The sequence below is a fragment of the Myiozetetes cayanensis genome, unplaced genomic scaffold (genome assembly GCF_022539395.1).
Source record: "Myiozetetes cayanensis isolate MyiCay16 unplaced genomic scaffold, myiCay2020 scf28, whole genome shotgun sequence".
NCBI classification, from domain to species: domain Eukaryota; kingdom Metazoa; phylum Chordata; class Aves; order Passeriformes; family Tyrannidae; genus Myiozetetes; species Myiozetetes cayanensis.
The window spans coordinates 634,864-651,101 of record NW_026087499.1 but is presented as its reverse complement, the minus strand read 5'-3'; positions in this window follow the sequence as shown (position 1 = coordinate 651,101).

Here is a 16,238-nt window from a genome sequence, read left to right as displayed (position 1 = left end):
TGCCATCAGGTGGGATTGTCTTCTCTCATTTTTAACCCCCCCCCAGTGTTCTCCTTGCAGGTGGCCATATAGCAATCCATACATAAACAGCAATAAATAACAAATGGTTCTGTCTGGGCACACTGTTATTCCTGGCTCTCCAGAGCTCAGAGTTGTCTGGGGTTCGCTCCCCACGTGAGGCAGCTCCGTGGAGCATCACAGCTCAGCCTGACCCGGGCACACCCGCCCGCCCGGGAACGCCGAGCTCCCCACAGCGCCGGTTCCTGCCGACAATGTCATCTCACTCCTCCGGCCTCCCGTTGTGCCCAGAAGTGACAATGACATGGCAATCAATGGCAATGATCTCCCGAGTAGCCCGGCTGATAAACACGCTCTCGAGGCTGCTGCGAGCGTGTCTGAGCTGCTTGCTCTGAATAAATTGGGGTTGATGTACACACTGTGAGCTGTGTGTATTTCAAATTTATCCCTTCAGTTCCTGTTGCTTCCAAGCCCTGGCTGCTATGGGGATAATGGGAGTGCTGATGAGCTCCCTAGTGGGCTGCCAGGGCACACTGGTGGGACGAGAGGGACCCAGCCAACCAATCACCTCTGCAGTTGCCCATCACTGTGGCTGATGAGGTTGTGCCTCTGCTCCCTATGGATCAGGCCTGAAGGACTGATACCCTCTGTGCTCAGCACCTTACCTGGACTGCCAAGCCAGTTATGCAGATGGCAAAGCTCTGATCCCAGGTGATCCATGGGCTGGGACAGCAGCTGCTGCTGGTGGTGAGTGAGGGGCCTTGGAACAGGAGCTGCAGCTGCTCTGTGACCCAGTGGTGATGGTCAGGGCCAGGCATTGCACCACAGTAGCCCTTCGGGGAGGGATGTTTTGCCATGTTGACTTCATGTGTGTGTGCAGCTGGTGTGCGCCCTCCTGGTCCCCTCTATCTGTTTGGTGCGTGGCCCTCTGGCCCCCTCTGTCCTCGTCCCGTGCATGATCTGCTGCCAGCAGCTTTACATAAAAACATGGTGTTTGCACAAGCAAAACCCAGACTCCCTGCCCCCCTGTCCCCCGGGGCCTTCTGTGCAGGTATCCATCACTGCCTTTGTTTGGTTGCCTTAATTGAGGTTGCTATTTATAGCTGATTATTGGAACCAGGTCGAACTCATCTCAATGTGGTTTCCATAAGGAGACAGGCAGTGAGGAACTCTTGAGTCCCTTTGCCTGTCCCCAGCATTGTGCCTGTGTTGAGTGATGGAAAATGGGGGGATGCACCACTGGGGCATGCACACATGCTGGGCCCTGCTGCCCCTCTGTTCAGCACCACCACTGTCTTGCACCCGCCGATGTCTCTTGAGCCTGAGGTCAGCCTTGGATGTAGAGTTGCATTCTGCAGAAAATACACATTCACCTTCTGATCCCCAAAGTGGCTGTTGAGAGGGACTGCTGTGAAGTCTTCAGGATGCGAATCCTGAGCTGCGTAATTGTGCTCCCGGTAACATAACAAATGGCCACAGCCAGCAGTTCTGGCTGGGTCTCCGTGTACTTCAGCTGCCGTTTAACACAATCATTTTCTTTACTGGCTATAAATACTTTGGAATTCTCTGACCTCGTGAGCCAGCATTATTCTTGGAGGCAGAATTATTTGTTGCTCGTGGCTCGTCAGTTAGCACTGGCCTTGAGGCTGCCCAGCCCTGACGAGTAGTGAAGCCCAATTTACAAAGCAAACGAGACACCCTCAGCAGACCTTGGGAGGGGCAGGGCAGCAGAGCAGAGCGCCCTTCCCATGCCAGCCCTTACTGGCTGTGCTCTCCAGGTGATGAGCCGCATGCCAGAGCATCTCTTCCCCCTCTGGGGCATCTGGGGCAGGCAACAACCCTGCCTGCTCCTGCCCACATCAGCACCGCGCTCTCCCTTCATCCACAGCAATTTGCTTACATGAATAACTAAGGCTATAGTCTCCCATGACTTGCTCCTCATATTCACTGCTAATCCCAGCATTTTGTCAAAAACCTGTTTCTTATTAATGGTCTGTTTTACAGTCGCTCTCAGCTGTACGGTCACTGCTTAGCAAACCTGCTCCTGTTCCACTGTTCTGCTGGCAGTGACCTTGGCCCTTCACCCCTCTCTGCTGCTCTTCCCCATGAAATCCCTGTGCCAGAGCAGTGCTGGAGCAGAAAGAATTTACTGCTTAAATAATTTATCTAGATTCAGTACAGAAAGTCTTTTGAGGAGATTCATCAGCTAATAAAGAAAATTGATTCTGGAAGCCAAAGTCAATATGGGGTTAGAGAAATGCCACCGGTCGCCATGGGCTCCCTTCCAGAAGCCTCTGCTGCCACATCTGGCTCAGTCTGCCACGTCTGGCTCCTGCTCCACACGCCTCCCCAGCACCACCACCTCTCCCACTTCGGATCAGATCTGCCTCCCCACCCACCAACCCTCAGGAAGCCTTTTTCAAAACCCTGCAAACACAGACAAATACAACAAAATTTAAGAGATGGAAGCATCCAGAAAATGGCTCAGACTGGCCCATGGAAAGTGGGATGGTGGGTGGTGCTATGCCTGGGATGTGCAGGAAGGAGACCTGGCACCTTGGGAGCAGCCAATGGAAGATGAAAAATAGCCAAAGGAAAGCGCAAGAGAAGCGAATTTGGCAGCAGCCTGGGCCCATATGGCTGCTTCGTGCTTCGTGTGTGTCTCTCCATATGCTGCATGTACGTGTGTTTGCTCGCCCCCATGCACTTTGCACGCCAGTGCCAGCCTCAGCCACAGCAAAATCCTCTTGTACCAGACTGAGGAGCTTTAGGAACACTCTCCTTCCCTCGACTGCTTCTCAAAGCCGTTTATCCAAACCCCTGTGATCGCTGGAGAAAATTCCAGCTGTCTTTTCCCTGCCATGACCTGTGCCCTCCCTGAGCTCTCCCTAAGAGCTGTGGAGCCTGGACTGTGCAGAGGAGTGGCACTTGGGGGGCCTGGCCAGTGGATTTGCCACAAGGCAAACCTGCAGGCGAGGTTTGCTGGAAAGGAGCCGCTCTCGCTGCCCTCGCTGCCTGGAGCCCGTGTTCCAATCAATAATTCAGGTGCCCTCACAGTGGCCACCAGCAGATCCCTCCCTGTCTGCCTAATGGGAAAGCATGTTGCAGTGCCGAGCCCGCAGCTGTAACCCAGGGAGATTCCTGGCATCCTCCTGCAGCCAAGCAAGCCCACACTGCACTGTGGGAGGACACAAAGAGAAGACAAATGTCCACAGTGAGCAGGTGGCAGACACAGAGCTCTGCCCAGGGCCGACAGCCCCACAGGGCCTGAGTGGGAGCGGAGATTTCCCTCCACTCAGAACTCTGTCCTCCACCTTCTGCCCAGGAGCCTGGTGGGAAGTGGCAGCGCTGAGCCACAGGAGCAGCCAGCAGTGCAAGGATGGGCAAGGTCAGGCAGGATTAGGGAGGCAAAAAGCCATGAAGGTTTTAGGAACATGGTTCAAAGAGTAAAGGAATTAATCCTGTAGGTGCCATGAAAATGATGGCCCATAAAGTTAATGAGATATTGCTGAAGAAAGGGTAAACAATTAGGACTATTAGCTGCAAAGATAAACCGAGACCTATTGCCCTCAGAAACACTGAAACTAATTAAATTGAAAATTACAACATAGGAGTACAAAAACAAAAGCAAATAAATTGAGAGAAAGAATTAACTGGCTTAATATCATGATGATAATATTATTAGCAATAGAAAGTGGGGATTGTATGATTAAAGCTGTTTGTTCTCAGGCTCTTTCTCTGGAAGCAGGCAGTGAGGGATGGGCACAGGCAGGAGGGACCCGTCACTCTGGGGGTGCTTGGGGTCTCAGCCCAGCAGCTGTGGCCCTTCATGGAGGGAGTTTGCTCATCCTGGTGCCCTTCCCAATGCAATGCTGGTGTCATCCCACTGAGATGGGCAGGAAGTTGGGGTTATCTGCCCACAGACCTTCCCATATCCTCGCCAGCCCGGCCTGGAAAGCCCTCCAGGAGAGTCATTAGCACTCCAATTACTGGTTCCGTTTAAAGACGTTTGAGCCAAATTAACTTTGCAGGTTACCATCCAGAAATAATCCTGGTTTAAGTGGACAGATTCTTCTGTCCAAGGAGACAATGAATGTGGATGAATGGGTGAGGTGCTCCTCCAGTGGATTCCCAGCAACCAAGGGGTTCCTGGCCCCTCCTTGAGGCACCTCTGGCATGCACAAAACTCATCTCCTCGGAGTTGGTGAGGTGGGCACTGATGTGGTTGCAATGGTTACAGCAGCATCCCAGCAGGGGTGACTGGTTGAGGAAGAAAATCCAGGCTGGGAACAATAGAAGGATGTTTTGGGCAGGACTTTGTGCATTGTGGAGGGAAAGGAGAAAAAAGGAAGGCAGGTTTGGAGAACGCTGACTCCCACAGCCAGCTGGGTCTCAGCTTGGATCGCTGCAAGGCTCCAGCTGATAAAACAGCCTTTTTAAGTCTTCTGTGTTTTTACCTGTTCTGGTAAAGTGATGTCCTGCTGCATTGCAAACCTGAGGGTTTGTTTCCTCCCTTTCCAGGTTTGGGAGACTCAGCACAGGGTTTAAAGACACGCACAGGGATGATGCCACTCACACACTTCCCACGAGCGGAAGTAAAGCCAAAACACTGGAAATTAGGTGAAGGCCGAGAAGTTTGGGAAGGCAGAAAGGGGCTGCAGCTCTGGGGCAAGTTTGTGGTGTGGTTCCATCCAAACCATCCCGGGCAGCCCCAGCCCTGGAGCCACAGCGGTGTCAGCAGAGCTGTCGCTGCCCTGCTGGGCTGGGTGTCCCAGCCTGCAAAGTCTGCAATGTTTGGGATCCACGGAGGGAGAACGAGGCCTCTTTTTACGGTCATTTCATTATGATGCTTAATCTCTTCTGCCAAAGCAATTACCTTCTCTGGGTGGAAAGCAATATTTCAGATGTGTGGCTGTTACTGCCTTCCCCCAGCTGTGCTGCTGCCACCGCTGGAATTGCAATGGGGGCACGGGAGCCGCGGCTCAGGCTGCGCCTGGACAGATAAGGGACTCGCAGAGGGGAAGATAACCCCATCCACTGGCCAAATATTTACCTGAGTGGGGTTGCATATCGCATCCAAAGGAGGGCAAACAGTCCAGGAAAAAACAGGAGTGATAACATGTACCTGGGCCTGTGCCTTCATGGTCTGCATTCATCACCACGCTATCTAATTATTCAGGAAAGATCAGCATCCTATGTGGTTTGGGCTCTGTTCATTATTCTTACACCATCTTCACCTAATAAAAGGAATTAGCACTAAGACATGTAATTTTCTATTTTTATAAGCTAAAGAAAAGTTACTTCTTCATCCAGTTAAATGAATCTAGGAGGAAATACAGTATTTTTTTCCTAACCAGGCCAAATCTGCATAGGTGTTGGAGGGGTCTTACTATGAAACATGCATCTGAATTGGTCTGGTGTTATACAGGCATCAAAAAGGAGTTAGCTGGCATTGTCTCCTGCGGGTTGAAGGGAATTAAGTGTGGCAATCAACAGTGGTGGCTCCACCAGGCACCACACAGGGCATAGGCTGGACAGGATGGGGACACTGCAAACAGCAGGATGGCCTCAAAGCTGGTGTGTCACAGCAGCTCTTTGGAGTGTCATGACATTGGCAGAGCCCTGTGCTGTCAGGAGCCCTGGAGGAGATCTCTGAGGACACAGGGTGTGATATATGCTGCCCATCAAGAGGCAGCCAGGGCTGAGCTCCGCTTGCCATCCAGTTGTCTGCTTTTAATGGATATAAATGGTTACCTTTAGCACTGAAAAAGCTGAATAGATACAAATATTACTGATAGCGTGAGGGTGCACTGGGCCTCATTATCCTTGGGTAATCGAGGTTATGTGGAGCTCTTCTCCTGTATCTGTCACTGTCTCTCTTGGCTGTGTGCTGAAGCAGAGAAACCTCGAGGACAAATTGCCCAGGGAGCTGAGGAAGGGCTGGGGCCCAGATCCTCACTGGGCAGGGAGCACTGGCCCCCTGATGTGTTGCACCAACGGGGAGACAGAGGACCCCCCCAGGCAGCCCCTGCATACGTGGCTTCCATTAAACCCCTGCAAGTATTTGGTGAATTTCGTTTCTCTTGATCTTCATGAGGTGCCAGTGAAAAGCCAGTGATGGTATGAGAGGGACCCACAGTTTTCCCTGAATTCTGAGGGAAGCATTGGGATCCATGCTGCCTGCACAGGGTTGGTAGTGCACAGGAGAGCAGCTTCTCCTGCCCCAGAACCTGCGAGCTGCCCATCACTCTGTGCCAATGCCATTCTGCAGGACTACAGAAACGCCCCTCCAGCAAACAAATCCAGGTCTTCTGAGGCTGTCCCCGGCAGAGAGTTCTGGGGGGTTTCTCAGCCTGGCAAAACCAGCTGTGCTGGGGAATCCCAGAAACCACACACGGCTCTTCCCACTCTTGCTGGGAGTTATCTCCCAGCACACGTTGTGTGTTTTACAACGGAATCTGTAATCCAACATTTGCAAGTGCTGAACACCAAGCGCTCACGCTGAGAGGTGCCTTTCTGCAGGTATTCTTCCTAATGAAGCTGAGGCCGTAAAATATTCCTGGAAAGTGCTTACAAAAGGCTTTCAGATATGTCAAATGATGTTTTTCAAGGTATCTCAAATTTGCTTTCCTTTTCTAAGGAGTACTCTTACTTTCAGCTCTTCCCCTCCTTTCCCCCAGTTCAGAGGAGGAGGAGGGCGGTGTGCTGTGTGCATAATCACAGAGATACTTACCCAAACCTCTTGGAAAATATTGAGCTGCGTTTTGGCACTGAAGCATTCAAACAGACTCATAAAGCTCTGACTCTGTTTACTTGTTCATTAAAAGAAAGGGGGGAAAGCTGAGTTTCAAATAGTTTGCTTTCCATTGGCATCTTGGCTGAGGAGAGGAACAGCCCACAGAGGCCAAACCCCATCCCCATGCAGCATGTGCCATCCCAGGCAGGACCCAGCAATGCCATGTATGCCCAGCCCATCACTGCCTCTTCTCCCATCACTCCCACTCTGTGGCAGTGATCACCAAAACCAGCTTCTCCACAGAAAAGCTGTGCCACCGCAGCGCCGATCCAAGCCTGTCTCCCCAGCTCCCTTTTTTACTATAGGCAGGAAACCCATTAATATGATGAAAATGACCTCAAATTGCTATTGCTGGTTTATTTAATCTGGCCGGGCTCCTTTCAACGTGCAGCCACCGTCAGCGAAGACAAATTGCCTGTCTGGTGTTTAAAGGTTTTGGGATATAGGACAGCATTGATTTTGTGTTCTGAAAAGGTGACGTTCCCCGGGCTTGCAGCGAGCGGGGGTTTGGTGATGAAGCACCCGCCGGTTCTGATCTCCCCACGACACCCTGTGTGTGTCGCTGCCACAGGGAGCGAGGGGGCCCTGTGGATAACCCAGGGAATGGGCAGGGGGAAGAGGTGGGAGGAAGGAAAGCATCAGGTCTCTGGGCTCTCTGTTTTTGTCCTCCTCACTGCCCACCCTGTGGCTTTGCCTGGGGCTGGTGGGACCCAGCGTGGCACCGTGGGGCACCTCCGTGCCCTCCGCTCCTCCAGGCAGCCGAGGAGCTGCCCCGGCTCCTTCCCGACACACCGAGCAGATGGAGCGCTTTGCCTCTCGCTGGGAAGCGTTATTGCCAGTCCTTGACTCAACAGGGATAAGCATTCCAATTCCAGGCATTTATTGAGTCTGGAGGGCAGCCGGGCCCTGCAGTGCTGGGCTTGAATTGTGGCCACCTCCCACTCTCCTGGCGCTTCTCACCTGGACCCCACCGCCTTGGAAACAGGTGGGAAAGTCTCTGTCTCCCGCAGCGAGTCACTGGGGCTGCCAACCCCAAGGACAGCTAAAATTGTCCCCCCAGGACAACCTGTCCCCTCTGAGAGCCCTAGGGCAGGGGGGGTGCCTCTAAACCAGGGCAGTTTACATGTAAAATAAAACTGATTCCTTGTTCCTACTTCCTTCCACAAATTCCCAGGAATAGCCTGCAGAGGGGAAGCTGCAAAGGAAGGAGCGATTAATTCTCGGTGGCACATTTAAACACCGTTTTTATTACAATTCAGCCTTTCACGCACTTTGCCCTTTTCCGATTCATTCTTGCTCTTTTGAGGTGGAACAAGGCTGATGTTTTGCAGCTCCTGTTTTCAAGGGGAGTTTTTAACTCCTGGTTTGCTGTTGTGGCTGTGTGGGGGAAGGAGAGCCTTTCCCACGGGATGCAACTGGGATGCTCCCGGGGAGCAGCAGGGTGCTCTGCTCTCCCAGCATGGGCGTGATGGGGTGCAGTGGGGTGCAGTGGGGCTCAGTGGGGTGCAGTGGGGCTCAGTGGGGTGCAGTGGGGCATGGCCCAGTCTCCAGCCCCCCCAGCTCTCCCACACAGTGCTCGTGCCATGGTGTTTTACAACACACAGCAACAAAACCTGAAATGTACTGGAAATAATTCTACTATCGAATGCATTCAGCTCTGTTTGTTTGCTTTTAAATTAACATTGGGGATGAAATGATTCACTGAACTACAAAGAGATCCCTCGACTTGACAAGAATTGCAGGCAGGATTCCTTCCACTTTCAGTTATCACAGGAAAAAACATTTCAACATCTTGTCTGCTCAGTGCAAGAAAAATAGTTCTGTGCTCTGTGCCTGGGAAACAAGGAGCTTATCAAAACCATCTCCAGCTTCAGAGGGATGAGATGGCAGAGCTGCTGGTGAGGCACCTTTTGTCTCAGTGTGTGTAACCCGGCAGCTGCTGCAGGGAAGGACAGGGCTCTGAGCAGGTCAGGGCGACTTTCATGGACTGCTGGTATCCATGATGGAGGGGATGGATCCTGCAGGAGCCAGACCAGGAGTGGCCACTCTAACAAGATGCTCAGGGCCAGCACTGCAGCCTGGACCCAAAGAAATGCAGGGCAGTCCAGGCTCCTCCAGCCAGGCACAAGGCACAGGGACAGAGGGGACGATTAGGAGCCACTTTAGGTAAGGATTAGGAGTCATGGCAGAGCAAGCACGAGCGGATAAGCCAGACTAGTCAAAGAACCCATAAGCCTGGACTCATAATTAGATATGTCTAATGGGGACGGGGGCACAGGGGGACAGGAACCATGACTTTGAAGATATTAGGGAAGAGGAATGATAGTGAGGAGGCAGAAGGGCCGGGTGCTGTTTTACTTGTTCTGAAAAGTCATTAAACTGCCCTGTACAACTTCATTGCCAAGGTTTGGAGGATGTGCTGACAAGCTCTAGCCGAGTTGAGTGAGTGAGGAGAGCGGTGGGTTGGCAGCAAGGCCATGCCCTCCACTAAACATTTCTCTCCATGGGTTGGCCTTTGGGAAGGAAAGTCCAGTGTCCATCTCTCCAGCTCTGCAGGGGCTTTAAGGAGTGCCCTGGCTTGCCAAGGCATTTCTCACATGGCACCAACACGTCCTCTGTGGGTGGGCTTTGGTGGAAAGCTGGTGTTTGGAGAGTCGCCAAAAGGGGCAAGATGCTGAAGGATGAGAAAGTGTTGGCTTAGGTTGGGCTTTATTTCTTTTTAATCAAACTGGTTTGCTAATTCCAGTGTGAAATCTCCTGACTTTTCCACAGTCCACAAGGTCGATGATCAAGGTCCCCAGTTCCATCAGGTCTCCTCTACTCACTTAATGAAAACAAATGCCACCGGGACAAGGGCCATCCTTCTTCTCTGTCTTCTGGGGCCCCGAGATAGGGCTTGCTTTAGGCTTCTCTTTATAGATGTTATTTTAACAAATGGACCGAGTGATATCCTGGCTGCTCCCAGGTCTGTCTAATTCCCAAACGGCAATGGAGCTGTTCCTGATCCCCGGTCACGAACGCTGGTGGTGTCAGACCCTGCTGGTCCCACACACATGAAATCCACATTACTCTAAGAGAGTGCAGAGGAAAAGCTCTCAGAAGCCTTTTCCCAGAGCAGGTTTCTGGGGGGCAGGAGCAGGGCTCAGTGGCCCATTAACATGGTCTAATTGCCCCTTGCCCAGGTCTGTGCCCTTGGAAGGAGGGAGCTGACATTGCCTGCTAGTGGCAGAGCAGCTGGAGGGGCGGGTTAATCCCCTTTTATGAAGTTTGTGATCCCAGATTTGTAATAAATCCAGCATTTGGAGTGGTGAAATGCCTCCACCTTTTAAAAGTGGGGTTAAGGCCGCCTAGACAGGCCATGGCAGGTCCTGACCCAGACAAGGGACGTTTGTGCCCTAAGCCAGTCCTGAAGCCATGCAGGGAAGCAAACACAAGCTGATGGGGATCAGTTGGTTTGCAGCAGCTCCTATTTCCAGCAGTATCAAGCTTCCCTCACTCCTATAGGCCTCCAGCCTGTAGGACCATTTTTTTTTCCCTCAGTATTCAAGTGCTGGCACAGTCCAGCTGCCAGCCCTGCGGGTACTGGGGGATAAATGAGGGCAGTTGGAACAAAAGGAAAATAGCAGCTTACTTTTATTGTGAGATAAAGAAATGGAGACAAGGCAGGAGTGCAGAAGGGTTTAAATAAAATTCTGCTACCTTGGGCTGGAGGCAATGGAAAGCAGCAGAGCCAGGAGCTGCCATGGGCATCTCCAGGCTGGCACAGAGATGCTGTGCCTGCTCATCTGTATTTCTGTCTGTCTGCAGCCTCATGCACTAATGGCTTTAGCAGTACTTCACAAATCCAACCCTCCATACCTGGAGAACGGCTGCTGTGAGCCGAGCAGGGACTGCCAGACCATGGTACAGTGGCTGGCACCGGCTGGCACCTCCCCATCCACGCTGCCCAGCCGGGTGCTGGTGGGTGCAGGGGACAAGGAGCCCGGGAGCCTTGTAGGGTGATCAGAATGCTGCTGTCTTGTGTGCTCCAGAGAGCAGCTGGCAGTGGGGGGCTGGAGAGAAGCCATGTCCTTCTGCCAAAGGACAGTGCCAGCAAGAGCAGCGATGTGCCAGGGCCATTGCCCACCGTGGGAGCAAGGCAGGGGACACCCTTGCTGGCACAGAGAGCTGCTGGGGGGCCCTGGTGTGAGGGTTTTACCCTTGAGCTCTTGTTTTGCTGCTGTTCTCTGGAGCAAGACACCTGCTCTTCCCAAAAACAAAGCCATAAATCCTGGTGCAAGCAGACTTCATGGGGAGAAAAACTGGAGCTGGGATGACAGCGCCAGGGAGTTGTGTGAGGAGGTGAATTACTTGAAATATTGCTGAAAACTTCCATGCCGTAAATATAGTTCTGATCCTGGCTAATCAATCATAGCAATTATTCTACAAATAAGGCAGAGGTTGGCTGTGTGGTGCCTGACTTTTTTCCACAGGCCTCTGGAGCAAATTTGTTAGCATCTTAAAATAAACTGCTTGCTCCAGGTAGTTTGCTTGTTCTCTCCAGGCTGCATTGTCTTCTCCTTCATTTTTCATTGCCTTTGGTTTGGTTGTTGGGAATCCTTTAGTGCTTTTTTCCAAAGGGATTCTAGGGGGAGCAGGTTTAAAAACCAACCATGCAAAACACGTCCAGGTGGGTCCCAGCCCAGAGTTCTCCCCCCAGCTCCTCGGAGCACTACGTGCTAAAGAAGCCTCTGTTTAATGTCTTTTCCACAGAGCTATAAACTCACAACAGGCCATTTTTTCCCTTTTATAGATCAGCATTACTAATTTATTGGCAGTTTACTATTTGGAAATGTTCTCATATAAATTAATGGGAAGGTGATATTACACCTCAGTCCCTGGGGGAGGAGAAAGCCAAACAAACCCACAGTCCTGGTGCTCAAGGAATGGCAGCACGTTAAATCACCCCTTTGCTCTGCAGAGGCCGTCGCTTCAAGGGCAGAACTTGGGCTGCAGCTCTGCTGGGATTCCCATGGATCCCATCCCAGGGAGCCAGGGCTCCGATGCTCAGGGCTCTCCACGCAACTTGCTCCTCTCCAGCTCCTGGGACCACCCAATCTTCCTTCCTAACTGTACTTTCCAGAGTGGTTTCCAGGTGTGCAGACATCTCCAATCATTTCACAAAGGATTTAAAGGATTTAATGGACTGGAGCTCAGGCAGCTCCAGTCCCCCCTGTGAAGCACAAGTGTCCAGTGTGAATCTGTGCATTTGTGTCAGTGAAATGGCACAAAACTGGCTAAACCCAGCCAAATCTGCACTGGGGAGAGGATGAGGAGCCGTGGTGTGCATGGGGAGGAGGAAGGAGGGGCTTTTTCAGAGGCACCAGCCGTTATTAAAGACTGGTCCTTCATCTCATGCACTTCAGGAGCCAAAATAGAAGTTTTCTGCCCTAAAAAGGCATCTCCCAGTCCCGAGTGCATCCCAGTGCAAGCTCAGAGCTGGACAGGGGCTGAGTCCCTCAGCTGCCAGGGGGTCCTGCAGTGCCCCCCACTCGGGGCAGGGCCCGAAGCCACCCAGCCAAAGGGGAACGTCGTGTTCATTCACACACTCCTCCTTTATTTTATCAAACTATTGCTATTTCTGAGGGAAGCTTATTGAGTTAAATCACTTCTCCTGCAGTAATATAAAAATGCTGTGGCTCAGGAATGCTGACAGGCGGGAGAGCCGGGCTCACTTTTCTTGCTGAGCAGACGAGGAACAGGAATGATTATTTCGTATCGCTTTACGAAAGAGACCTTCCTGTAATATACCTGCTGTGCATTGATAAATAGCACCAGCAGATAATAAGGGCCTTGGGCAAGGAGCAAGGAAGAAAAAAGGCTTTCCAGCGTGTGAACACAAATGCTTTAAATGTGAACTAAATTGGCCTGATCATTCCTCAGATTTGCAGAATTAAACCGTGCCCAATTGTCAACATCACTGAGATTGATGAGACAAATACAGCCAAAGCAAAGGGAATCTATAACAGCCCTGCTAGAGACGCTCGCAGGGTTTCAGAGGCACACACTGTTCATGAAACCCAGCTCTGTAATTTCATTCCACTCAGAACCCCCTTCCAGCGATGGAGAGCTGGGGAAGTTCATCAGCCAGGGATGCAGGATGAGGATACCAGCACCGGAGCTGGAGGTAAGCTGGGATCAGCGTCAGAGCTTTGTTCTTACAAAAACCTCTCACATGGGAACCGCAGGGCTCGACCTGTGCATGCTGTGCACCCCCCCCGAAGGTGAAACCCCGGCGTTCCATGTGGATACGGGTCCTAGGAGGAACGATGGCTTTGTTTCCCTCCTCTCCGCAGCATCCAGGACAGGATTAGCTTTTCTTTCCCACGAGGAATCTGTGATGGCCCCTCTCCTTCACAGGGCAGAGGAGACCTTTGCTTTAGCTTCACGTCTCCAAATTGTTAACATCTCCCAGCCGACAGCCACGGGGAAGGAGAGCCACCTTGCTTCACCTTGCAGCAGCTTGATGGAAAACCTGGGGAAACCATGGCAATGCTGAGGCCAGAGTCACCTCTCTAATGATGCCAAGGATTTCTCAGCTGAGGTAACAAAGGCAGGTACCTCTCCAGCTGGTGAAAGTGCCATTTCCAGGCCCTGCAAGTGCTGTTTCTTAGAAGCCTGCTTTTGACCCCAGGTGGTGCCCCCGGGCTCTCCACTCCGAGCCTGACCCCACAAGCTCTCCAGTCCGAGCCTGACCCCCTGACTATGCAGCCCATGTGCCAGACATCAGCCAAGAGCTGCCTGTGCCTCTATCAGAACAAAAGGTACCTGAGGATGAGCAGGTGGATTCTTGCTGCCTGTGCTGAAGGCAATTAAGCTGCTCAGAGACTCATCTGTCCTCAGGGTCCTACTTCAGTCTGGGCTTTGCAGCCTGGCCAGGGAAGCCAGTGAGTGACAGATGATTGATCTGAGCTCATTCCTATCAGCCCTCATTGCTATCAGTCATGCTGGGAGAGAGGCAAAGCCAGAGGAGCTTCATCGACACTGTCCTGGATCTGCCTCCAGGATCCTTGTGCCTGGAGGAATCTTGCACAAGGAGCTTGTCCCCAACCCACTCCACGGAGAGGCAACCTGAGGATCATGACATCCCACACTACCCAAAGCTCAACCAGGGCCTCATAAAATTTCTTAAGCCAGCTTGAAATAAGAGTTGTAAGAGAACCTCAGGACTGTTGCTGAATACCAAGAAGAGGGAGCACTGAGCTGCCTGCTCAGCTCCAAGGACAAAGTGCTCCCCAGCTCCCTCCCCATCCAGTGCTCAGCCAAAGCACTGGCAGTAGTCTGTGAGTGCTCCAAAGGGACCTGCAGGCAGGAGGGAGGAGAAGTGGAGCCTGGGCAAGCTCTGGGGCTATCTGGGACTGAGAGTCTTGGGCTCTGGCACGCTGTGGGGCTGGATGAGGGGGATGGAGGGGACAGGCATGGTCCCTGCTTTCACTTTAGCACAGCTCTGCTGCTGCGCTGCTAAGTCAGGGCTTCACGCTTTCTAATTTTTTCTTTTGTCTTGCATACACACACAAAGCAGATTTTGCTTCCACAAGGGATATTTATAGGACATATGTTGGAGCTTGAAGAAGCTGATTAGCAATGTTTAGCTTAAAAAAAGGAAGAAACTGCATGAGAGCAGCCTGGCCAGACAAATACTACACAAGATGTGAGCTTTTGGGAGCAGCTCTGAGAGAGACTGAAATGTTAAAGGTTGTTGACTCCAACAACATGTGCCATTTGCAAAGCATCAGGGTACTTTGCAGGTTTGCACCCCCCCAGCCGAAGGGGAGGAAGAAGTTTTAGGTATGCAGTGGCAAAAACTCTGATTTGCATAAGAACAGCCCAGATTAGGAGGGGGTGATCACTAGAGGGTGGATCAACAAACTGATCTTTGTTTAGCAATAAACTGGGTGTTGATCCAGATTGGGGGGAAAGAGGCAGATCCTGCACAGTGGGATAATGCTTTATTTTTTCCCTGGAAAAGCGAGCTGTGGCTGGAAAGCTGGCTGACATCCCCAGGCACGCAGCCCCCGCAGCAGGGAGGCTCTGGGGGCTTGTGTGACTCTTCTGGGCTTGCAGAATGGGCCCATAAAATCCCATCCAGCTCTTCCTCATCTTCTCAGCCCTCCCTTCCCGTTCCCCTGCCTCGTGACTCCTTCTCAGGGTCCAGCGTGCCAGGTTGGAGCTGTGCCTTGCTAGACAATCCCGTCAAGACCATTAAAGGAGTTTGAGGCAGTGGGGGATGCTTTCTGAAGGGAATGCAAGTCTCAGAGTCCCCTAAGAGCTGCTGAGGGTATAAAATCCTCAGGGTGCTTTCCAGAATCCTATTCCCTGTCAGCGCTGGTCTGAAAAACGAAAGGACGATGCTACAAGGAGGCAGAAATTGCATTATACTCCTCTCTGCTTCACAAGCTCTAAGTAACACTTCTGCTCTTCCCGTATGAAAGGAAAATGGGTAATGACAACCTACTTCTACTGAAGAGACAATTTTCACTCCTCCTTGGCAAGTGTAGCCAGGGCATCGTCTTTCTTTCCAGTCAGAGGCAAATGAACAGCTTTTGCCTCAGAACACGGTGGGTGAAGTGCAGCACAGCTGGTGATGTTCCCCACAGTGGTTGGCAGCACTCTTGGGGTGCCCACACCTGGTCCAGCCCTCGGTGGATGGCTGATAACACAGGTGCTGTTATGGAGAACCTGGGAAGCACAGACAGGGAAAACCCCTCTTTTCTCCCCAAACTCGGGTCTGCGTGAGCATCTGTGCCCCCCAGTGTGGCAGCCAGCCCCAGTCAGCGCCTGCAGCTTTGCACCAGTCAGGAACTTTACTCTCTTGGAGCGATGACTGAGAAGAACAAGTTAGACAAACGAATTCGCTAATGACTTCCTTCCCTCCTACTTAAATGGTGGGATAATTCGCAGTTCCTGCTCCTGCAGCGGGCTGCTCCATCACCTGCCCATGGCAGGCGGCCTCAGCAGCTCTGCTGAGGAGATGAGCCAGACAAAGGGGCCAAGATTGCCAAGACTGCTGAGTGCTACCACCAGCCTTTCAAACAGCTCTTAAAAACGCTGCACTGGACGTTTTAGGGCAGTGCAGAGCGAGTGCCCCACATGTCACCTGGCTGGTCGTGGGCAGGGCTCTCTGGAGGGCAGTGAGGACACCCACACTCTAGCCAGGTATTTCCCTCCTTCTGAGGTTTCCACTCCAAGCATCCCAAACCAGCCCTGAACCCAAATAATGGCCTGTGCATAAAAGCTTTGCCTGCACACAGCTTTGGTACTGTTGAAAACCTCAGCTCTCCTTTGATCTCTTTTTTTCTTTTTCTGGAAGCTTCTGGAGGGTGACATTGCAATGCAGAGTTGAGGCCAGAAGCTTGAGAAGAGCCTCAGGGCCAGAGGAAAGCTG